At 43.0% G+C, this 25,974-nt stretch overlaps 1 long non-coding RNA gene across 1 annotated transcript in view; it reads right to left on the bottom strand.

The window, feature by feature from the left end:
• Window positions 1-25,974, bottom strand: part of LOC142775579 (uncharacterized) — a 43,156-nt gene that overhangs the window by 4,414 nt on the left and 12,768 nt on the right. The window lies entirely within an intron of this gene.

The following is a 25,974-nucleotide window of genomic DNA, read 5'->3' as shown; positions in this document are numbered from 1 at the left end:
TGGCCCTGATGCCAAAGCTGCAGAGCGTCAGCGGCGCCTGTTTTAAATACTCGTGTCGCTTTCAGTGAGGCAGTAGTGACTACGGTGACGGGGCCCGTCAACGCCTGGTACTAAGCTGATAGGTGTTCTGTGGTACTATAGTTAGGGTGAAAGGACTGGTCAATACCTTTCAGTGATCGCCTTGCAGTGGAGTGTTAAGCTTTTCGTTAGCCCATGTGGCGTCACCAGAAAACTCGGCCCAGCTTGGCAAGTTGGACTTCGGCGCACCGGATCTCGCCCTTTTAAGTAAAGGCCTTCAGCTTTGCGCCCCCTCCTCTTGGGTGACTGCCTCCCCCTCCATGCGCACAGCTATGCTCGTTAGAGCTTGGTCGATACACGTGCTGTACCGATTGATAGCCAATCACTAGTGATCGAACTAACCCTGATACAACCAGATGAGCATTACTAGGCCAATTTGAACTCGATCGTTAACCTCACACACCGCTAACCATTTTTTCCCCAAAAAAGTTCGTCCATAATTTTTCCGCTCCACGCGTTTGTTTTCTTCGCTCTCGACTTGATTGGTGTGATTTTGACGCTCAGCTGGATTCATTGTGCCGCGTTCACGTCTGAAATGTTTTCCTCATTGCCTGTAGCAGTTAATTATCTTGCGCCATACGTTGTTTCCGTCCGCTGTACAAATGTGGAACTCTACGAAGTGTTCTTGGCTGGCGAGCAAGACACACGCGGCACTATACTTACTGCGCATGAGCCATGAGTATTGCAACATTGTTTGAATTGCCCCGTTAAGACAGGTTCTGGTGGCTACAGAAACTGAGGAAGGGATGGAGGATGCGTGAGTTGAACAACCGATCTGCCCCGGAAACTCGGCGATGCTGAATTGAGACCAGAACTATTTAAACGTGAGCTAAATCTGTGACTGTATATACTGCCTTCTTCATTCTAACGGAAAGCTTCATTGTGCGAAAAGAAAAAAGAAGGGGAGGGGATGCCATTCATCTCGGGCGTAACCTCCCGTCCCGATTCTGGAGTGGCATAAGCTTTGTACAAAGGCGACGGAGTTTTTTTTTTTTGCGTTTGTAAAAATTCTTGAGCATTGCCATCTCGACTACAATGATTTGAGGTTTCAAACCTTTCCGAAACATTACATCAACTCAAGGAGACATACCATCTTAAAAAGCTTTCGCAATTTTCATGGCGGTTACCCTTGCCATTTCAAGAAATGTGGCATGAAAACCTGCAGTTTACATAACCTACATGGTCGACAGCTGTTTTAACTAACTTGGTTACAAGAGTTTCATTGACAGTGCCTTCCAAAAAAAAAAAAACCCAGCGTGGCAACACAACAGGGGAAAGCAGGGAAGTTTGCAGTAGCAGCTGCATCTATTAGGGTCTGAAAGAGATGAGTAATGTGCCGGAGATTCTTTTCCCATTACTTTCTGCTTGCAAATCAAGACCCTCTGCTCAAGCGACATATCAAGCAATGACTCTCCAGTTTATCCATTTAAACCAGCTGTTTACCAGAAGTGGCTCAGTGCAATAACAACTTACTGCATGCAAAGAGTGGTTCTACAGAACCCTTTTCACTGTTTGTAGCTCTTGTGTACAACATTAAATGCATGTAGATTGGACTCTAACATCACGAAAAGCACAAATGTATAAAAAAGGAGCTGACACGGACAACACTGGTTCATGTCAGCTCCCGTTCCGTTCGTGTCTTTCCGCACTGTTGAATTTTTCTTGATGATGGTCTACCAACTCGCCCAAACACGCAGGTTAATCGCTTCGTAGCTTTGATTGGCAACTCTGTCATGAAGTAGCCAATGGGAGGCAATAGATCATTTTCAAGCAATCCCAGAACACCCTGCGGGCGCACGAAGCGCTACGGGAGAAGTGTGCACGTCGAAACTGGTCGTTCCCACTGTTTATTTTTCGTCGCCCGCTGCTGGTTGGCGCCATGGGGGCACCGAACGAAAAAAATGAAAGGCATCCCCACATGTTTCACCGTTATTCCATGCAAAGTACTATACATGTCTGAACACACCTGCATGTATATCTACGCATGAAATACGAAAGAAATGATGCAGTCAGTGTCGCTCTAACTATGCGGACGTATACGGGATGTAGCAGGTAACTTGAGTGGCACGCGAATAAATGATGACGTGCTGATAGATGCAATCAAAATTTGCCATTTTGAGCAGTAGAAGCTGGAACATGGAATTCATAATTATTCGAGGATTACAGCTTAATAGGTAACAATTATTTATTCTCCGTCGTGGCGTGTATCCAAACTGCACAGAAATATATTATTTTAATTCTGAAGTGACGTGCTTTACAAAGAAGTGAGCACATTCTGAGCGTGTTTAAACAAAAAGGAATGGGACTAGAACTCATTTGCAAGGTTCTTTGCTCTGATAATTTGCAGTCTCTTATACATGCTTCAAATTTTCATTGTGGGTTCACCAAAATTGATGTTTTAGTCTTGCATCACTGTATTCAGACATTGTTAACGAGGAATTGTGTTGTCATGCTACGCATGACATCGGAGAAAAAAAAATCTTGCTCGTACGAGATGAGTAGCAGTTTTGAGCTGCAAATCTGTTGCCTCAAAGAGGCTGGGATCCTGCGTATTGTTGCATGGGTTTTTGCGAAAAGTGGTTCACATTGAAAAGAAAGATGAATGCGGACTTGCTTCACCTATGATTAATGAAGTGGGAAGAGTGTTTGTGTGCCACCACAAGTGAGATTAGTCCTATTTGTTCCCTTGTGCACAAGAGATCTCAAAAGTCGGCAGTGAGGTCTACCGCGGTGCAGCAGTGGCTAGGGTGCTCAGCTACTGAACCGAAGGTCGCGGGTTCGATCCCTGTCATGGCAGTCGCATCTAGGTGGAGGCGATATCGTCTATAGAGGCTCGTGTACTGTGCAAGATGGCTCTCAACTACATCTCTCATAATCGTATCTTAGTTTCAGGACATTGGAATATTAGATATATTAGTATTGCTAGGCTTTTGTAACAAAACAAAAGTTTCATCAGAGTCTTATTTTGTCAGTTGTTGTGTAGCACAGTTATTTTTCTCTCTCTCTCATTTTTTTCGTCCACGTATACATCGACTAGACTGGTCGATGTGTTAACACGCGCACCAGTGAGCATCAAAATTAATTTAATGGTTTCGTCACATCTCGCCCCCCTATGTAACTTAGAAGTGTGGCAGCTTAGGCTAGCTGGTATGGCATGACGATAGTTATAGCGCGAGAACAAAACGATGACACAGAGACAAGAAGGACACGAAAGACACGAGCGCTAACTTCCAACAGTTGGAAGTTAGCGCTCGTGTCTTTCGTGTCCTTCTTGTCTCTGTGTCTTCGTTTTGTTCTCGCTTTATAACTATCGTCTCGCCCCCTATGTCAGTCATGCAAATGTGATTTAGTCTTCGAAACCACAGCGATTTTGTACCATCAATCTAATCAGACAAACCGAGAAATTGCGGAAGCATATAATGCTGCAAAGAACGCTACACCTTCTGCAAGTTGGCCTTCGCGGTTGTTTCAAGTAATTTGACTGTATTAATTTACTGTAAACAGTTGCCTTAGTTGTTTGACTTTTTGTGCCTCTTTATGACACGCACGCTGCACCCCTATTTCGGTAGATTTATTTTTTTCAGACGTGTAGCTTTCAGAGTTAAGAGAGCCCTAGATGGTGCATGTATTCCCGGGCTTTTATGTCCTGTTTTTTTTTTCGCCCCAAGTACTATTCCATTTAGTGCCAATGAAGGTTAGTAGACACTCATTGTCATTGCATATATAGTGTGAACAACGCACACACTGCTGAGGGTCTTGTTTGATTGAAAGCTGACTATACTTTCTACAGTACTCTTCCGAAATTGGAACCTCAAATTCCACTCGTCGAATATGTCAATGGGCATTGGTTACGAATGCATCCGCAAATCTAAGGCCGCTGGTGTGCTTCATTGGCAACAGAGTTGTCTCTTTTTTTTTCATTTCATTTTTTGCCGTAGAACACTGGTGTAGTGGAAAACAAAAGGGTGAGGTTTCGGAGCTGGTCAAAAGATCCTACAGTGGAACCAACGGACATAGTCGAGAGGCCCTCACAGGGGCGGATTCAGCCACTCATATATGTGGGGGGGGGGGGAGGGCAGTTGCTTAAAGTGAAACCAGAGTAAAGGGCATGCTCATTACTGTTTTTTTACTAACGCAAGAAATCTATCACAGCATAAATACTATTAATGTGTGTTCAAAGGGATCCCACTCATTTTTCCTAATTGGTGATCGCAGGTAGATGACAAGCCCTGAAGAGAGGGGGAGGGGGTACTGCCAGGCTTTGGGGGGGGGGGGGCGATCGCCCCTTTCGCCCCCTCCTCTGGATTCGCTACTGGGCTCTCACGGCTGAACATTGAAGTTCGTGATTGAATTACACAGCAATATGTTGCACCTTGCCGAATTCACGGTGTTTATAAGAAGTCCTGGAACAGCACAAGCGCAAACGTGAAGTGTGAGGCCCGCGCACTTGTCGCAGCGGCTCCCCCGGCCTGCCAACTTTTCCCGCGAGCGCTTGCGAGCCTCTTGGTGGCACTCGTGTTCTTGAAAGTGGTCTATTGTAGTGAGATATTTTATACAGAATGCCCAGCGCCACACAAGAATAGTTTTGTTTATGTACATATTAGAAGTAGTGGCTGTGTACGGATCACTTGTTCTCACTTTTTGAGTTATACCCCAGTCACATGTGATAACTTGAGTGCACTTTGAGTGAGTACACTCCGCCATGAGTGACATTTGTACGATGCAATACGATAAAGTCTAGTGTCACTCGCTGCAACGTTCACATGCCGGAAAGTGTGTTCCCTATGTTCACTTCGTGTCCAAAAAATGTGCAGCCTCGGTATACCAGTGGCTTGCACAGCAATATGCTGTTGCCAAACGCGGCGCTCATGCTATTTTTAAACCAATGTCTTTGTTATAAGTAACACTGCTTTATATTAAAACAAGTATTAATACAACAACAAAAGCTCAGCTACTCTCACTGTCCGACAGTTTGTGGCCACGTCCGCTTGGGGTGCGCGGCAGCACATGCTGTGGGATGGTGGCGACCATCGCGCTGAATTATTACAGGCACATTAGCACATGTGTACGTGAGTCGTCCGCTAATCATTCGCGATGGCGTGTGCCACTGTTGCTACTTCCACGAAGACAATGGGGTCCGACAATAAGTGTGGCAGCTTGGGCTAATTGGTATGGCATGACGATAGTTGTAGCGCGAGAACAAAACGACGACACAGAGACAAGACAAGTGTCCTTCGTGTCCTTCTTGTCTCTGTGTCGTCGCTTTCGTCTCGCGCTATAACTACCGACAATAAGACACGGGTGCAAAAATAACCATGTGTTGCTGTACAAATCAGTCAATTGCCACTGTCATCAATTCCAAAGTACACTTGACTTTCTCGTGTATATTTATCTTCCAAAATGGCATTTTGTGAGCGCAACCGCATTCAGTCAAACTGCACTTAATTTGCCGCTTGTGACAGTGATGTAACCATAGGTTGGCAAGAAAAGTTGGGGCTTACTTGGGCTCTGACTGATCAAAATGGACACTCAGACTTACGGCCCGATCTTCGTCTGAGTGAATCTATTATAACCAAGTTTCCCGTAATATGGTCATCCTTAATTTCACCTAAGAGTGTGACCCAAACATTATTACAGTACAAAGCTTTATACTGACAAAGCTGTGGCCATAAAACGTGAAAATATACGCAATTTGGGAAACTCATTCATGACAGCAGCAGAGCAGTGCAAGAATGAGTGTGGTGGTGTTCGGTATAACCGCCTCGACTTTATTTGGCTTGGTATAAGAATAATCGCGACAGAGTTTTGCTGGCATTGTTCTATCCGCCTTAAGACACCCTGTATACGCCTGGAAACCGTGATTAGGTAGACCAGCAGGAAGTGGTTGGCATCTTGAACAGGCGCATGCACCTTTCATTTGATGCTTACAGGTGAAATCGTAGGGTGTGTGCACTAGCCTTTCAAGAAGTGGAAGCAGCCTGTACCTGCACATGCTCTACACATATAAAATCCAATATATTTTTCCTGTAGACAGACTACCAGAGTCATGTTTCCCTGCAGCAAAATCATTAGGACTGTAGATTTATGAACAATGCAAGCTGATGTCAGCCATAAAGGGCACTGATGCGAGAACGCACAGCAAGGGCCATCCTCCATGGCTCATTCTATCTCGTTAACGAAACAAATGAGGACATGTAATATTGAAACCTTGTATTGACTGACATAAACGCTCTTCGATAACATTTTTTCGTCAAGACTGAAACTTGAGTTTTTAATTTTATTTTAAAAATGGCCTTTCTTTAAGTATTCTTTCTTTATTTTTACACTACATGCAGGGAAACAATCATTCACAGAAATATCGCAAAGGCCTTTTTCTAAACACTGCACAGTTTTGAAATAACTGCGCAAACTAGTGCACGGGCCAAGGTGGATCAAACTCAGCGAACTTTTTTTTTTATTCGAACTGCGTTTTTCATACTTTTTCAGTTTGTTTTGCTGTTGAGGACATCAAAAGCCATGGATAAGTTTACAGTAGTCCGTATAAAATCCAAAGGTAAAATTTTTGTCAGAACGTTTATAGTTCACGTTAAGTTTGGTCATTCAATTAAAACAAATGGTAGATCGTTAGGCTTCGCATTTAACAATTAAACGCGAAAGCAATACTCCATGCTGAGTTCAAGTTGACTAGTGTCAGTGAAGTTTTCGCATACGGCTGCATTTGTTGCTATGGGTAGCATGCTTTGAACCACAGGCATTTGTTGGCATGAAATCTTTTCGAACTTGCTATGCACCCACTACGTGGCCTTAAGATAAGAGGCGCAGTAATGTGTTTGCCTGTTTTAGTGGGCGGCCCACTCTGAACAATGTTTTCACCATAATTGCATCATCTAACGTCCGATCTCAATGTAAGCTTGTACCACTCATTGCTGCGAGATTACATGTTGCATTGTGAGGCATGTATACAGGATGCGTGTGTTTGCAAGGCATGTAAGCTACTTTTAGTGCATTTTCAAGCAAAGGAAGTTATTTTTACTATATTTCCAAGCAGACGCGTGGCTCCCTGGTAGAGCGCTTTCTCCCACGCAAACGACACCGAAGTTTCTGCGAAACGACCTCCTTAACACTATTGTCCTAAAAATATTGGGGTCAGCAAAAACAGGACAACTGCATTTTTTGGCATGCCGGACGCATTTTTCGTTGAAAAATATTTCAATTCCGTGCATTTTAAATGTGCCCACACAGCATATAAATAACACAGACCAAACAAAATTATATACGGGACATGCATGTTGGATCTCTTGTGAAATCGCCCATTAAATATTGGCAAGCTTGTGTGACAACAAGTCATTAGCACAAAATATTTTTCATTTGGGTCATCTTTGGTCATACTAAGCCATTTTCTAATGACATCAGTGGTCTTGATGTTATTGCACAAGAATTCTTATTCGCACACAGAATCTATTGTTTTGCGCTTCACTGTTCCTTTTAGTTACAATCAGGCCCACATTCAAAACGAATCAATCAAATTTTAGCTTAAAAACACTTTGGTTAATCTTCACAAGAGTTGTGACATAGTGGTGCCACTGTAATATTACACTTTTAGGCATGAGTTGAATTCCAGTTGTTGTTTATAACACTTTGTGGTCTGAAACTATTCTTCACCTTCAGTTTCTTCTGGTGCAAAACTAAATAAAGCAAAACTCAAGTAAAGGAAGTTTACTCACCTATAGAGTAAACGGACAATGCCGTGGGAAAATGTGCACGTGAACAACCACAAAACAACTTGGCAAGCAGTGCCTGACCACAGGCCACCTTAGTCGGGTAGCATTGTAGGCACTAGCCCGGCAATGGACTGCAAATGTTTAATTGTGCTTTGAGGCTATAGGAGCACAAAAAATTCGGACGAAGAAGTAGGCACAATGAGTGCTTACTAGCATCTGAAAGGTCTATTTGGTGAAATCCAGCTCCGAAAACTGAGTTTACTTGGTGATAATGCCGCTGAAGCAAAGCTGATACAACTTTAGCGAGCATTCCTTATGAAGAAGACCCATAATTTCACATGCCGTGTCATCCCTGTGCCCATATATAACTGTCATCTTATGAAATGAAAAAGAGGAATGCATTTACGATCCTTGCAGATAATGAGCATTCATATTATTTTTATGCTCTGTTAGACACTTGTTTGTCTGCCTTCGCGTATTGCATGAGAAACACTTTGGAATGAGTCAGATGCCTCCCAGAAATACAGCCAAAAGAATTTAAGGAAAGTTGAATTAAGACCAGAGATGCAGCAGTCGCAGTATTTGCCTTCAACTCGCTTCTTTTCGCAGGAGAGGTCAGTGGAATTAACGGCTATTTGTCCTGTACATTACGTCACCCCACTTCAATGTTGTGTTGTTTCCTTTGCGCAGAACACGGCGATGTTGAAGCTAGTTGCTGGCAACTTATAGGGCCGACCGGCTTCTTCTCCCACTGTAGCTGTGCGAGCTATAGTGAAGTAACCACAAGCTGCTGTTTTAATTTGGAAGCGAGCACGTGACCACTGATTCGTTAGAGCCAGGCTGCCGTTTCTTCAGTTTCAAACAATGCCTGCCTGTAGCGCTGTAAACTGGTCAAGCCGGATGGGAAGGTCATTAAGGAAGACCTTTCACGAGAAGGTCGAAATCATATCAAGTTTTGCTCATTTTACTAAGAAATAAGCAGTGATGTACGATTTCCAAGTATAATCGCCATGTTAAACCTGCGAATCTTGCATTTACTCTTTGGATATGGTGTGATACAGTAAACTACTGGCTTGACAATGAAGCCCCACTGCTGTGTTTCTATGCTTGCTTGCAAAATATGTTCTTGATTTCTTTCTTTTTTTTCATGACGTGGTGGGGTCAAGTATTGAGCACCAAGGAAACACTCCTGGAGCTTTTTTAAAAGTTCGGGGAAGATGTGAGTACTAAAACGAACGTTTCTCATTAATGCGCAGCTTATCCATAATGAACGATAGCTTTATGCATGTGCAAAGCTTTCTCGAATATAAAAGATATTTATGACCCTTTTGATGATATCTCTGACTACAGATCATCAGTAGAGAATCTGTAGAAACATATCGGATCTCTGTAACATTATTCTAATCTTACATTCTGGTGTGACAGTAAACTGCTGCACCACATGCATTGCTCCGGGGAGACGGTGTTTCACTGCTCAGCATGAGATAGTGGTTCTTATTAGAGCATCCGCATTCTGATTAGTGCGAAATGTAATTGAATATTTGAGATACCGAAGAAACCAATAAAAAATCTTTCTGTTTCAGTGGGAATCAAGCCAAGGACTTCTGCGTGGCAAGCAGGTGCTCAACCGAAGAGGCACGGCTGTGGCCGAAATAGCTTAACAAACAGCACTAGGCGAATTTTACTTAGTGTGAGGAGTGTCAGCACATGAAATATTGCATGCCGGACGGGTATAATCACACCGGCTGTTAGAACATGTGAATTGCATATTGAGTTTAAATGCCCAACAATTGACCCTTTAATGTCCAGTGTTGATTCAGCGGAAAGAAACAAAGACTGTCGAGTGTGTGGAGCTCTAAACAATTATGTAGAGATGGTATCAAGCTGTTTCTTTAGCATTTTGTTTGATCGTCGTGCATAGCAGCTACGAAAGCTCTGCAGAAGCGAATAATTTAATTTGATAACAGCGAAATGGGACGTTACTGCGGAGCCTGTTAGATTTCAAATGATTTAAAACGGGCTGTATAACATTCATGAGCACGCTTAGTGACGTGGCCGGAAGTTATGCGGCAAAAATATTCCCGCCAAAGGTGTTGCTGTTCACGAGCAGCATGGGCATATGCAGTGGTAAAAGCAGACACAGAAAGATATGCCAGGTGTAATTTTCTGCGGAGCAGAATGAAAAACCAAAGTACGCGTATAACATAATTTTAATTTTATGGGATACGACTTAGTCATAACGCCAAATTCACTTTCGTGCATAGATGGCAAAGCTAGAATACAACAGTGGTGTTTGGGATCTTTAAAATCTTTATACCGAAGTCAACATAAAAAAAAACTCGAAAAATTTCAAGGGATAGCTGTCCGCTGCGTTTACAAACGCGTCAGACGCCTTGATTCACCATCAGGTATACTACAGATGGCTGAATCGGAGCCGCTATCTGAAAGAAGAAAACATGTAGGTACGCTTAAATTTTCTATCTTCGGTTTATTTTGGTAACCGCTGAACAAATTGCTGATTTTGGTTTCTTGGGAAAACAGCTCCACGCCAAACGAACACACCAAGCCAGAAGCGGGCCAGAAATACAAAGATTAGACAAATGCGTGCACTACCCATCATTCCCAAGCTCGCTGAAGCGCCGTGCGATGCAGCTCCTTTAGACACTAGTAGTTCTTTCCAGTGAATATTTGAAATTTTATGGATAGAAGTACGGACGCATGGACAGACGGACGGACGGAGGATGAACTGACGTGTGCACTCATCATCATTCACTACCTGGATGTGCTGTGACACCGTTTTTATGGACATGATATGCAGCGCAACTGGCTACTACGACGACTACGATGACACGGGACATACGACCCACGGCGTAAGGAGCTTCTCCCCTAAAACATCTATTTTTTCGTAGCCCATCCCGCCGAGTGCAGCAACATTTGCAGCCCTTCCGCGTGTGTCCCATAAAAAATTGCCCACAATACTAGTGTCAAAAACCAAACCTGACTGTGAGCCTGAAATTCCACTCGGCCGTTGCAATACACAAATACGGCCACCTTTACAAACAGGTATAACGTGCAACATGCTCAGGTCTCAAAGTGTTTAAAGCACAGAGTTTTCTATACATACACCATATCTTTGACGCTAGTGTCTATGGGAGCTGCAACGCACGGCTCTTCGGTGAGGTGCCAGAACGCATAGAGGCAACGCTTCATTACCGTAACTTTTTAGGCTCCCCCATTCCAATCGGGTCATGAAGTTCAGAGCGGTTTGTTATTCTATTCGAAACAAAACCAAAACATAATAACAATAAACAGTGTGTTCGAAGCCCGCAAGCGCGGAGATTACTCAAATTACTGTACTACTAAGCGTCCCCGTGCTCACTGAACGATAGCTGTGCCAGAGTGACAGTTAACTTGGGAACTCTACGCGATACAGTATACTGTGTACTCTGCCATGCACCAAAATGATAATATTCCTACCTAGTGAACGAAGCCAGAGCTCTGCGTATAGAAAGAGTATTTAACGATTTAGAGTAAGCAATACTCTAATAAGGGAGAGTAGAGAGCTGTCCCAGTTACATGACTGCAAGAAAACCAGTTACAGTTACTTTTGCTTTTGGTGAGTGGAGGGGCGCCTTCCAAAGCCTTCGAACGCGGTAGCCACCACCGCCCTGTGTTTAACAGGGCACGTAGTACTCTGTCATGGGAGAGAAGAAAGCCGTGCCTGTTACATGGCGCACATGACCCAACCTGGTCAAGAACAACAGGTACATCACTGTTTATTAACAGATTTCCAATGAACGAATATTCCTGCTCTTGATTCATACCCGTCAAGCGATCATAGGTGGACGAGCGTCAGACAATGTTCACATAAATTTCAACGCGATTGTAAAAGCTGCAAATCTTCCCAGACAATAGGAACCTTTTGTAATAGTTCTGAAAAGAGATTTTATACTAAATTTATGAAACCGTTTAAAATAAGCAGAAAAATAATGTGAACATGGAGTTCCGGATACAATTTCACACAGCGTTGTGTCCGGTGGTCCCAGCGCTGTGTCGGGTTCGGCCACTGCGGTTGCATTTCAAAGGAGGCGAAATGGTACAGACCCGTGTATACTGTGCAATTATAGAGAAACATACTTATATAAACAGCGGACACTGCCTGCCGGAGGGACCCCGCGGCCGAGCAGCTTGGCTGCTTTCAGCGCCACGAGTGGCTGGGCAGGCTCAATGATGTCTCCAACGTAAATAAAATAATTTTTTTTCTATACTGGGGTTTGAACTCGCACCATCATGCTCCGAAAGCGAGTGTATTTAACACTAGGCTCCACACACAAGCTCCCGTGAAGTGAATAAATGTATAGTGCATCTAAACCACATAAATGTGCACCCTTTGTGCAGAGCAAATGCAAAAAGACAACACTTTCTAGCCAGAATTAACGTATTTTTGTGGCAAAGCATCAGACGTCCTTCGCAGGACACGATGTAGAGCCGATATGGAAAATTGCACAAATCACTCTGCAGAAATTTGATACCAATCTTGGATTTTTATTGCCCTCCCAATGCGGCTATCACATGTCTTGAAAACAGAGTAAAATCGAGCGTGAGTACGCCATTTAGTGGTTGATTTGAACTTTTCTTTCTGTGCCGCGAAAAGGCTTGAGTGGCCACTCTTTATTTAGTATCTTTCTCTATGGTGCAATGACAGTGCGCACACGTTGAAGAACTGCAGATGGTCAAATTTTATGGATCCTTTTTGCAATGGCGTACCTCGTCACAATATTGTGGCTTTGAGACGGAAAAGCCCAAATGTTATTTTTAATACTAGTTTTCTTTTTGCTTTAATTGCTCAATGGAACGTCTTACAATGCATTCTCATGCTATTCGTCTTTGTCAAATATCGCAGATTTAACTGTTAACTGCTGCTCTCGCATAGCAGTACCGGCAACGAACAATGAGCGATACCCAAGGTCGTTCACCATCTGCTTCCGAGCAACAATGAACGGCACACGCCTGGTATGTTCTGGTACGTAGTAACAGATTGTTATGACAGGGCGAGAAGATTATGAAGGCATATATGCCTCACCACGCAGCTGACCGTCGGCGTACACATGAACGATTGAGAAAGTTGCGTGATCACAGCGGAGGCGAAGAATGGCCGAAATTCAGGCCATCATCATAACGTCATCACCTGACAGATTGCTCGGTCAAATATGGACTGGAGGCAGTTTGACAATGCGTGAGGCGCAGGAAGCCTCGGAGTGGGGAAGAAGGGACAGTCGATAGTTATGAAAAAGATGGCTTTCAATTGCTGTAGGCGAATGCAATAGGGACCATGTAGTTTTTGTTCTGCAAGGGGGTGTTTTTATATAGCTAAATATAGACGGCACGACAAAATCTTATGTTTATTCCTTCGTATTTCTTAAATAGACTTTTAATAAAAAATGCGCAGCTTGCATTTAGTCGCGCAAGGCTGGGTCACAGCAGAGGAGGTTTAAAATAAATTCGCCACCTTGGTCACAGCAGAGCTGGTGGGGCTAGCTGGTTTTGACGTGACTTTAACCCTGTCAGCCATTTCTTACAATGTTTTAAACAGCAGTAATCGCCGTCGATATACGCAGGTTGTAGTGACGTCGCAGACCACAGCCCAGCCGTCACAGCCATAAGCACGCTAGCACCCTCTAAGATCACGTGACAACTGGCGCAACAGTGCGAAAGCTGCCTCGAGCACGGCTCTAGGGTAGAGGGTGCGTCAGGACATCTCTGGCGTATTTAAAAGTGGCGGCCGCCACAGCGGAAGATGCAGTGGCTGTAGGAGGTGTTCTGCTGAAATCAACATGTGAGCCTGATTAGACCGTGTTGGACCCTTGGCCAGACGCCAACAGTGCAATTGTGGTCATAAAAGCGGTTATAATCTTTTTGGAAGCAACTGGACTGTATGCGTGGCTATAGAATTTGTCTCACCTAGAAAGAATACCACATACTCACCTCTATATCTCACCATCGTCATCCGTTATTCTTTCTTTTCTCCTTTCCCCTCCCCAAGTGTATAGTAGCAGACTAGAGCAAGCTATCACTCTGGCCGACCTCTCTGCCTTTCTGTAAATAAACCTATCTCTCTCAAAAACACAATAGCGTTAGAGAGCTCATGTCGCGGAAATTCCACCGTCGGCGTTGGCACCGTTGGCGGTGAGCGAAAAATAGTCCGTGGGCAAAAAAAAATAAGAAAAAAGCAAACAAAATAAAGGCCAACAACTCCCGAGTCTCATGTCTTCGTCTCCCGAGAGGTTCTGGAGTTTAATTTTGCTTAATCCTGTGACTACGGATGTTTTTGAAATTGATGGTGTGGAAACTAGTAATTCCTCTGTTATTTTTAATGCTTTCAATGATCATTTTAAGTCTCTTTTACGCAGGATAATGGAGTCCTGGAAACATTTGATGTGGCAGGCCCACCCTTATCGGATATTGTCATAAGTGGAGAGGGAGTTTTTTATTTACTTTTGAAGCTTGATGTTAAAAAAACTTCAGGTCCTGATGGAGTACCGAATGAGTCCTTAAAACGCTATGCACAATGGGTTTCAAAGTACCTAACAATTCTTTTTTCTAAATCTCTGAAATATGGTCAAGTTCCGGATGACTTGGTAACTGCTAAAGTCAAGCCCCTACATAAGAGTGGAATACCCCATTCTGTTATTAACTATCGGCCGATCTTATTAATTTCAACTTCCTGTAAACTACTTGAGCACATAATACATAAGCATATTTCAGAATTCCTAGATAAGCACAATATTTTGTTAGGTTCACAACACGGATTCAGGAAAGGATTTTCTACTTGTACTCAGCTGGTAACTACAGTTCATGATTTCGCACTATCTATAAATTCCGGAAACAGGTAAATGCAATTTTTATGGATTTTGCTAAAGCTTTCCATACGATCTCTCACAATAAATTACTCTTCAAATTGGATTTAATTCTTAAGAATACTCTGCTTCTAAATTGGATTTCCGGTTATCTTTCGAATCGAAAACAGTACGTCTTTTTCAATGACCATTGTTCTCGTACAGTACAGGTTGACTCGGGTGTTCCCCAAAGATCTGGGCTCAGACCCCTCCTCTTTTTATTGTTTATAAATGATATATCACATGATATACCTGTAAAAGTTAAGTTATATGCGGATGATTGCATCCTCTACTCGGAAATAGAAAACCATACTGATCAAATTCATTTAAACGATGCATTTCAAAAGGTCATTCGTAGGTGCGATAAATGGCAGATGTCAGTTAATTTTAAAAAGACCGTTTTCATGAAAATTTCTCACAAACGTAACACTCTTCATTTTGCATATTCAGCCAATAATGTTTTTTTGCAGGAGGTCGAACACTACAAGTACCTTGGTCTTTGGATTTCGAATGACCTTAACTGGACGAGACATATTAACACTGTAATACGCTCGTGCAATTACAAATTATTTTATCTTAGACGAGCTCTTAGGATATCCACTCCCGCCGTTCGCCTTGTTGCATTTAATGCAATTGTTCAAACTACTTTAGATTATGCATCCATAATTTGGTACTATTACACCAGAAAAAGTATCAGCGTAATGAAAAAAAATACAAAAGAAAGCTGTTAGGTTTATTTATAACAGTTTGGTCAATAACATATTTCAATAACATGTTGATTAGCAAAAGCTAACCTCCCAACACCTACACAAAGAAATAAAGTATTGAGATTGAAATTTTTCTTTCGGTTAGTTAAAGGTTATTTTAAGTTAGACTTATCACATGTACTTCATTTGTCCACAGGATATACCACAAGGCAGAGGCATGTCTTTACAATAACCCCATTTTCCACCCGTAATAACACATTCAAGTATTCGTTCTTCCCTAGGACAATCACCGAATGGTATAACCTTAGTAACGAAGTTGTTTCCCAGTCATCCTTTAACCTTTTTGCTGCGTAGTTCTAGCAGTGAGTGTCTAATTTCTATGACTAGTGCTCCTGTTGTTTATTTCAATCACTGTAACTATTCTCCACTTGTGATCATCTTGAATGTAGCGCTCATTTCTCTATATGTTCTTATGCCGGTTTATTACAAAGCACTGTTCTTTTTCATAATTATTTGTTTGCCTATTTGTAAATTTATCAAATGTATATCCACCCTGCCAAAACCCCATGTTAGGGTTGCAGTATTCATAAAAAAATAAATAAATAAATAACATTTTCGGTCACATTGAGGATCGAACACAGGCCGCTCGCGTGGCAAGCAAGTATCTAACCAAAAAGCTACCATGTTTCTGGTAGCTGTTAAAGAAAAACACTACCTAAATGACATGTAGAGGAAGGAGTCTCCTTAACGCATTTCGTTCGACACTTCTCCCGACGAAAACGAGCCCGTTCGGTGATTTGTAGGCGCATTAGGGAGGCCATGAAACTACGTCGAAAAAGGCCAGAAAACTGCAGCCATCGCCGCTAAAAACACACGGGAACTTTAGGAGAGCATTGAAAATGGAACACTATGTCCATTTAGCGGAAAACATATTATAGCTTTCCAGAGGCGTTGATCAAGCAAACAGCAAACGCTCGATAATATTCTGCCATCTGTGAGGCACTGTGAGACTCTTTATGGTTTCTTTATGACCGCCTCGGTCTGGTGCGCACACCGCCACGCACGCCCGATGCAGGTGGCCGCGGCCTCTCAGATGGGAGGCGCACGGCGTGTATCTTGGAGGCCATGCGACTATTGCTTTAGATCAAAAACCTGCATATATCATTTGCACGCACGCGCGTGTATGTGTGTGTGTCTGTGCATGCCATCTGTCAGACATTGGGAAAAACGTGTCTCGACTAAAGCAGAGCGCCGTTGTAGCAGAGGGCAGTGGCCACACTGCACAGTCATTGCATTACTGAAGATACGTCACACTTGCGTGCGTGTGTGTGTGCGTGTATGTGTGTGTGTGTAAAAAAACATACTAATTGTTATGGACTCAGCTGTTAAAGGGCGCAATAGGGGCCGGATTTCGCTATCGCATTCAACTCTTAAGGTGGTGGTCCCACTCCCGCCGCAACCACTCTGCCTTTTACGCATTGTTTGCGGATGCACTGGGCTGGCTGCGTTTCACAAAGAACACCGAATTGGGCTACTTCATAAAGCTTATTATCCCATCTTTTCAATGACATCTGATCTTAATGCCTGGTTGGAAATATTACCTAGTAGCAATGAAAATAGTGTGAGCAGCAAAAGCATTTTCATTGTACAAGGCTCCATTGTACTGCGAGTACGGCGAAAGTATTCAACGTAACAAAGCGGAATATACTGTGCTTTTAGATAAAGCGCCATTTAAGGTTTTTATGAAGAGATATTGGACACAAACTAATAAGTAATTTATTTACGTTTTAATGAAAATGGGCAAAACATAGAAAGTTTGTGTAGGAATAGCTTTTTTTCTTTATGTAGCAGAACCATAATATTTAGTGGCTAAGTAAACTACATATCAGACTTATTTTCCATGCGAAGTCGCTGTGTGCCCTGGCTAAAACTTGATGAATTATTATTGTGTCAATTGGGGCAGTTTATAGCTGTACTTAGTTACGCATTACCGATGAAACGACAAAACTATACAAGCTGATACTCTGAACATGTATATAATGAAGCAGCAGGCCCTTTTCTGTCATTCTAAGAAGCGAAAATTTTTTTATCTTTAACAGGGAACCTACAAGACAGCATTGAATTTAGCTATTTTTTCTGCTGGCGAGTTCTGTAGAAACTCGCTTGTTTTCTTCTTTTAGACGCTGACTACCAACGAGTATCGCACATTAGTATATGCATATTGTGTCTTGTATCTACTTGTGCTCACTAACTTGATTACTCAGTGCTTCAAACTGAATATTTTTAATAAATCATAAATTTCACAGGCGTTGTTTGGTGGTAGCTCTATCTATTAAACTAGAAATCAAGTTGTTTTATGTGAGTTCAAACGTTCGCCGAACGTGGCACAATTAAACACAAATAAACGGGTAAAACAGGTATGAATTATATCTCCATGCTTCATAGTTTGCCTCCGTAAAAGGAGGAGGGCTGAGTAATGAATCCTCTCCACTCGCACCACGTCAGCAAGTGGGGGCGGTGTCATCAAGAGGCAAATGGTTTCGGTACGCCGAAAATTGCGCATTCGTCACGCGTTCGCAGAACAAACGGTCCCCACCGCGTCTTTAGTAATGTGCATCTCTTCGTGGTTCAGCTGCTCATGTTTTGCGCGTTTTTTTTTTTGAGGTTTTTCATGCCCGTGAGGCTCGAAATTGTGAAAGGAAGGAAGCTGACATGCCGTGCGAATGATATGTATGTAGCGCCGCTTCAAAGGGGACACGATGATTTTTTTTTTCTTGCCTTGCATATAACTATTCAGATTTCACATACTCGACAAAGTACAAAAGTACCACAAAATGCAATAAAAAACTGTCAGCTGTGAGCTGTCTATTGGTCAATAGGCTTTGGCATTCGTACCAATGGTTCGATGCTCACAGTCCACTCTGGTATAACCACTTGTCCCTTCACCACTTCAAGAAACTGGCACACTGATTCGCACAAATATTGTGACACAGATCGCACTTATACGTCCAGCATTTTTGATGGTCGTTAAGAAATCTTGTAATTGCCGAGAATTTCAGGGTAAGACTGTGTGGTCAACGAAGAATAACCTGACTTCGACGCCCATGAGAATGGCCACATGAAAAAAATAGTGCTGATATATTTACTGTATCACTGACGAAGATTTTTGATGCGAAGCATTTCTTTGCGCACTGCAAACACTTTTGGCGTCTATCAGCGTATCTATCTATCTATCTATATATATATATCTATCTATCTATCTATCTATCTATCTATCTATCTCTCTCTCTCTCTCTCTATATATATATATATATATATAAATATATATATATATATATATATATATATATATATATATATATATATATATATATATATATATATATATATATATATATATATATATATATATATATATAGCCGCTTACGTCTGGGTTCTCTCGTAATCGCGTGAACCATAATTAGCATAGGATAGCATAGGAGGATGAGATAATTTCATGAATATGACGTGATAGTGAAGACATGAATACTTTCATAATACCATCCACTAGAGAATGGCACAAACCTGCGGCCGGGTATGTGCCACTGGTATGCGAGTATGTGCCACAGGTGGTCGACACTTGGAATCTCCCCCGCAACGACGAGAACATACAGGAGCACTTTCAACACGTGAGCGTTAAGAAAAACTTGACATCGGCAACGTTGATCCGACGAATTCAAAACACAAATGTCAAGGTCTCAACAGGAATCGAACCCAAACATTATACATGGCGGTCAAGCATTTCACCACAAAGCTACGCCAGGTTTCAGAACTGCTTTTCAAATAGACCCTAATGTTCGTGACACGGTAATTGTGCTTATACAAACATCTGCAACTTGTGTTTGTGCATGCAAGATTTGTATATATATTTAGCGTCATTTCATGACGTGTCGCGATATAAAAATTGCAACATGGTCCCCTTCTCTACGCATGCTTCGCAAAACGTCGATTCTTAAGGTACGTAGAATATGCCGATTTATTTTTTGAAAAACTGTGGCGGTAACCTAAATGGCGAACTTGTTGACGGTGCCTGTAAGTCGATATAAAGAAAACTCACAACTTTCCAAAAGAAATAGGTGTATTCCTGCTGGTATTGAGGAAGCATAAAACAAAACTGGATTCTGTAACTGTTTCGCTCCCAGAAACGTTATGCGTTCCGATTTCTTTAGAAATGCCGGCATGCTCGTGCTTGCTAGAAAAAATAATGAGAATGAAAAATGAAACAAGCATTTCGTATGAAACCTCTTCTCAAAAGCGCTCCATATATTTACTGATCGGCCCCATTCTGAGACGTCAAGTCATTTTCGCAGGCACAATACTCTGCGACGACTCGTTTACAATAAAACCTTGCATATGGCACTGAAGAAAGAAGAAAGACAGAAGTATTGCAACACGTAATTTTTTTATACACTGTGTTCTTGTTGACACATGTATCTACGCGCGTAATAATTACACTTGCATATTTGCAATACATCAGCTTTTTTTCTCGAGTGTTCATCGTACATTCGAAAATCACCGATTGAAGTGGATTTTGCTTTTTCCAGTGAATGGCAACTGGTACAGCAGAAAAGAAATAAATCTTGGATAGCATGTAAAAGTTTAAATTGGTGCACAGTTTTCGCTACACGAACTTGATAATCTATACAACGAGGAAAATTAGGAAATAACCATACATTGTGCAGCATGTTTAGCATATACCTTACCTAATAAGCACCCTTGATTGACCCCAAGTTGCTACGTATACGTCTTATTAGTAATCTTTGCATCGCTGGCGTCGTCTGGTGGACATACACGCGTGGAGTGTTCCCCTTCCAAGGGGAGTCAATGGTTTAAGCAGTGCCCCCCTCTCTATCAATGCATTGTATGGGTGCACATTCTTGGCACTATAGTACGGGACTCGCGCACCGACACTTAGGGGTCAAGGGGGGTGCGCCCGCCGCGTCCCCCTCGTGTGCACGCCTATGCTGACAGATGTACCTATACTCCGTTTCATACATCAGGTGCAACGCTGTGAAATCTACGCAAGAAGCTCGGCCAGAAACGTGTGTAACTTTGCGCGTCTCGCGCTTAACTTTCATCGTTGTAACCGCTCGTGCGACATGAGCACAAACAAGCCTGCAGAGCGTCGCAAAAGGCTACAAGTAAAACATCAAGAAAGAAGAACCAAGAGAAGCCGTATAACGCGGCGTTTTCATCTCAGATGCACAAAGCAGAAAGAAAAAAAATAAATCATGTCTCAGATGCAAAAATAATCGTACTATAGTGTTCAGTGCGAACGCATTCATTTAAAAAATTCTCACTAGCCTTCACCACGTATAAGACATTCATAAAACACACTAACATTGGCTCAGAGGTGTGGCTCTTATGTGGGTGCCGTCATAATCCCTTATGATTTTCGAATATGCATCACCCGCCTCTCTCCCGCCCTCCCAATAAGTGCGAAGCTGAACTCGATTGTGCTGCTGCTCGATAATCTGTGTGTTCGTGTCATTAGGTCGCATTTGGAAATCTGCTCTTGGCGAAAATGAAGAATTTCCCATAGCAAACACTTCGTGGGAGCTCAGTTTACCACGCTTTAGGCAGTAGCACAAAGATGGTGAAAGCAAGACGGGAAACAGCGTGAACCAACTTATGGATTATCCCACGTCATCCCATATAATAGGAGGTCCACGTGACTCTCATAAAAAGCTTTAGAAAAACCATGGGCTCTATGAGCTTCCAACTCCTTTATATTAGTGTAAATTATCTGTTCAACTAATCATCAACAAGGGGCACACTTTATTTAGGTAACCCTTTTATTGTAGTTGCAGAGGGTGAAATTTAGCAAATAACCTTAGTAAATAATTTAGCGTTAACACCGCAATTGAATCAGTACCATCTTATAAATAACTTGGAATAACCTTGTCTTATGATATATCATGGCGTACCCACATCGCTAATGTAGTTTCAGCATCTAATAAAGCACTTGGTTTTCTTACACTCCATCTCCGCCTAGCCCCCCTACATGTAAAATTACTTGCGTACAAATCTCTAATCAGACCGAAATTAGAATATGCATCTGCCATATGGAGCCCACGTCAAGCGTATTTAATCAAAGCATTAGAAGCGGTACAAAACCGTGCTGCCAGATTCATTCACTCATCTTACTCATACGATATCAGTATTTCATCTTTGAAAGCGAAATCTGGACTGCCACTCCTTTCTTTGCGCCGCCACACTGCAACTCTCGTGCTTTATCACAAATTATTGCATTCTTCCCTCAATCAGCCACCTTATATAGTAGCCGCCGCACGCATATCTCATCGAACCAGTCATTCATTTCAGGTTTCCCGCCCATCTTCGCGCACCAGTGCTTTTTCTGCCTCGTTCTTTTTTCGAGCAGCCACGGACTGGAATGGCCTCCCCCGGGACATCGCCAACATCGCCTCATCATCTGCCTTTCAAGACCGTATCATTGATCATCTTCAATGCTAAAACAACTCTTACTGCTTATTGTTCACCTAAATAAAACCCCACCCCTTATGTAATGCCCCTCCTAGAAAGGGGGGCCTTTAAGGTAATAAACTGAACTGAACTGAACTGAACTGAACCTCCGGATCCTCAGGTTATCTTGGGCTGAAATGTACCTGGCTGTTTTTGTATCGTAAGCTGCATTGGATGAGATTGAGCAGTTTCGCGTGGCAAGAAAAAAAAAAGACGCGCTCGGGCGACGCTACATCAAGCCAGTGCCAAGGTCGCTACATCAAAAAGAAGGTTAGTGGCGATACCAGTGCACTCAAACGCTTCGAAGCGTTTGGTTGAAGTCATGTTCAATCGTTATTCCGTGGACCTGAGTGAGACAGAGAGAGTGTGTGTATGTGCGTGCGTACGCGCGTGTGTTTACAATTTCGTGAACGACGCCGGTTTAATTCTGCCAGCTGTCACCGGGGCACCTTTCGTCGTGTCGTTGAAACAACGGCCACTTTTGGCGGATCGTTGGTGAAAGACGCCGTCTGCGTTTGTGCTCCTTGGTTTTCATCGGCCGATTCTCGTCGCCTCGCGCGACATACAAGACACGCGCGAGGCGACGCTGACCGTACTTGCACGAGCAATTTTCTCGCTTTTTGCAAGCGTGGATAAGTGGCGTCGTCTGGTGTCATCTTTAGAACTTTTGCGAAAAGGAGCGAGTGGAACCGCCACCTCAGAAACGAAGCTTAAAGGTCCCCCAATTTTTAATTTGTTAACTAATGAATTAATGGCAAATCCAGTTCATCAAGTGCCTCTATAGTGCGATATGCAAACGCTCGGAGTAAAAATACATGTCCCCGAACCGTTACGGCAAATCCTCGTATATAATAAACATGTCGAAAATCTGTCGAAAGAGTTATTCATGCAAGCGACCAGGGCGAATTCAGCGACACTCATCCTCAATACTCTTGCGATAATGCTTCAACTACATGTCGGCGACGAGGCGGTTACTTACAGTCGCACGCTATTTGAACGTTATCGCCCGAACATCGGCCCACAATTACAGCGGCGCCACGTCTCAGAATACGCTTTCAATTGGTATGATATGTGAGGTTTAACGTCCCGAAACCACCAAATGATTATGAGAGACGCCGTAGTGGAGGGCTCTGGAAATTCCGACCACCTGGGGTTCTTTAACGTGCCCCCAAATCTGAGCACACGGGCCTACAACATTTCCGCCTCCATCGGAAACGCAGCCGGGATTTGATCCCGCGACCTGCGGGTCAGCAGCCGAGTACCTTAGCCACTAGACCACCGCGGCGGGGCAGGTTGTGAAGTTTTGCGTTTGATTTGCAGAGCGCGGACTCGCGTGGCAGTTGTGGATGTTGCTTCACCACGCTTGCAACAGATGGCACCACGTGCTTTTTAATATGGCAGCAAGCACTGAGCTCGTTGTGTTCTGATGTATACTAAGCATTTACTCTCTCTCTCTCTCTCTTTGTCTCCATCCCTTATGCTGTGTGTCTGTTTCTATGAATTTCTGTTTCTCTCGTCCTATTCGTCCTCTCTACTTTTCTCTTTCCCTCTTTGTACTCAATCTCACCTCTGTTGCAGCCTTCACGTGTCCCCTCCCCACCCTCCCTTTCCCACCCTTTCTATATTATACTATATGCTAACGTGCCCGGGTATACCCGCATGGTTGCGACACTTGCCTTCGGAGCGTGGGCACGTGGCTTCGAATATCGTCTCGCCAAGACATATGTTTTGGCCAAGAATTGCTCTCCATTCTCTTTCACTCTTCCTTTCTATCTCTCTGTACTCGTTCTAAGGCTCATCACAGTTATTGCATGCCACGCCGGACAAATCGGCGCACGTGTTCTGGAAGCGAAGCAGAACAGTGAGAAGGGGGCGAAAAGGGCGCATGCTGGTTTATGATGACGAGCATTTTGTCTGTGCGGCGAACCTAGAGCTGAACAGCCTTGCTATAAGAAAGAAAAAAGTCTGGAAAGACAGTTCACAACGACAATTCTATTTAATCTATTTTAAAAAAAGGAGATCCCACGAAATGTGGGAATCGATTTACAGTGAACAGAATGCAAGGAGCATAACATTACTGTATGACGAGCATTTGCTGTAACAAGAGCTCTCTAACGCTATTGCATTAAAATGTACACGTGTGACGTAGACTGCCACAATTCCTATGACATTTCGCAAATGAGCCACATTCCTGCCGTTAAAATACCACAAAATTATAGCTACACGTCAGCAAGGCTCACTTGTTAATTTCAGCAGAACCCCTCCTACAGACACTGCACCTTCCGCTATTGCGGCCGCCACTTGTAAACACGACAGAGGTGTCCCTACGCGCCATCCACCCTAGCGCTGTGCTCCAGGCAGCTTTCTGCGCCAGTTGTCACGCGATCTTGGAGGCTGGTAGCGCGCTTATGGCTGCAACGGCTGGGCTACGGGCTGCGACGTCGCTACAACCTGCATATATTGACGGCGCCTACGGCTGTTTAAAACAGTGAAAGAAATGGCTGCGAGGGTTAAAGCCTTGTCACGTCAGAACCAGCTACGTGCCCACCAGCTCTGCTGTGACCAAGGTGATGAATTTATTTTAAACCTCCTTGGCTGTGGCCCAGCCTCGCACGACTAAATGCAAGCTACGCATTTTCAATAAAGTGGGTTTAAGAAAGACGAAAGAATAAACATAAGATTTTATCGTACCGTCTATATTATAACTAAATCAGAACACTCAAATGTGGGACAAAAATTACACGTACCCTATTGAATTCGCCTACAGCAATTAAAAGCCATATTTTTCGTGGCGATCAACTGTCCCTTCTTCCCCACTCCTAGGCCTCCTTCACCTCACACTGTGTGAAACTACTTTCGGCCCATATTCGGCCAAGCAATCTGTTAGGTGATTACTTCATGATGATGGCCTGGATTTAGGCAATTCTGTGATCACGCTCTGTTCTCAATCTGTGATCACGCGACTTCCTCAATCGTTCGTGTTCACGCCTATCGTATCGGATAAGGCATATAAGGCTTCATAATCTGCTCGCCCTGTCATAACAATCTGTTCCTACATACCAGAACGTAGCAGGCGTGTGCCCTTCATGTGGTAGGCCACTCAAAAACAAAAATTTTTTTAAGAGCAGGAGGCGTTGAAATCATTTTTTTCTCAAAACCAGCATGTCTTAATTAATTTACCCAGCTATTTACAGTGCAAAATATTGAATACTTATTGGGAGGCAATCTTTGTCAAATATTGCATTAAAAGTGCTAGCCACGCCAGCTGTGATAAGTGACCAATGGGTGGCTTTATTCAGTAAAGCTTTGACATTTGTGTAACTAATGGCTGGAGCTATGCAGTGAACTATAATAAATATTATGCAGTGAATATCAAGAAAGTGATGTTAAAAGAACAAAAAACGGCGAAAAAGAGCCAATTTAGACTGAACCTGTTGGAGAATTCAACTGTGAACTGAAAAATATTCGATGGATTTTTTTTATTCTAGTTCACTGCACAGATATATATGTGGTTAATCATTGCGCGAAATTTCAGTTCAAAGTATACGCTCAGAAATACGTTATGATAGTTACCGTCGCAACATTTGGAGCAAATTGTTATTTTCAGAAAAACGTAAACAAAGATTTCCGAGCTTGCAAAAAGGGTCACAATCTTCGTATGCAGGCCTAAAATGCAGCAGATTCATAACTTGGCCCTTCTGCGGAAGCATTATTGTCTTCTTTTGTTCAGGTGGCTGCTCGTCTTTTCTTCTTGGCCTGCTTTGTCCCATCCGCTGACTTGCGTTTATCATTATGCATGTACAGGTGATCCCTGGCGATGCAAGCTTTCGTCGTGTTCTATGCCAGCTTGCCTCAGGATATCTAGGGTGCTTACACTGCCATTATTAAAGTCTGCCACAGCATCATGCAAGGCAAACATTACTATAGGCAAGCTTACGTAGGCCTCTTTGGGAGCCCGCTGCCATATTAGACTATTGAAACACTCATTAGCATTTTGAGTCTTTCCATGAAGGCACTTCATTAGAAGTCAATCAGAGCACAGATCATTG

Source organism: Rhipicephalus microplus, chromosome X (assembly GCF_043290135.1).
Source record: "Rhipicephalus microplus isolate Deutch F79 chromosome X, USDA_Rmic, whole genome shotgun sequence".
Classification (NCBI taxonomy): domain Eukaryota; kingdom Metazoa; phylum Arthropoda; class Arachnida; order Ixodida; family Ixodidae; genus Rhipicephalus; species Rhipicephalus microplus.
Note: the sequence above shows the minus strand (reverse complement) of the source record. Positions and strands in the feature narration are given on the sequence as shown.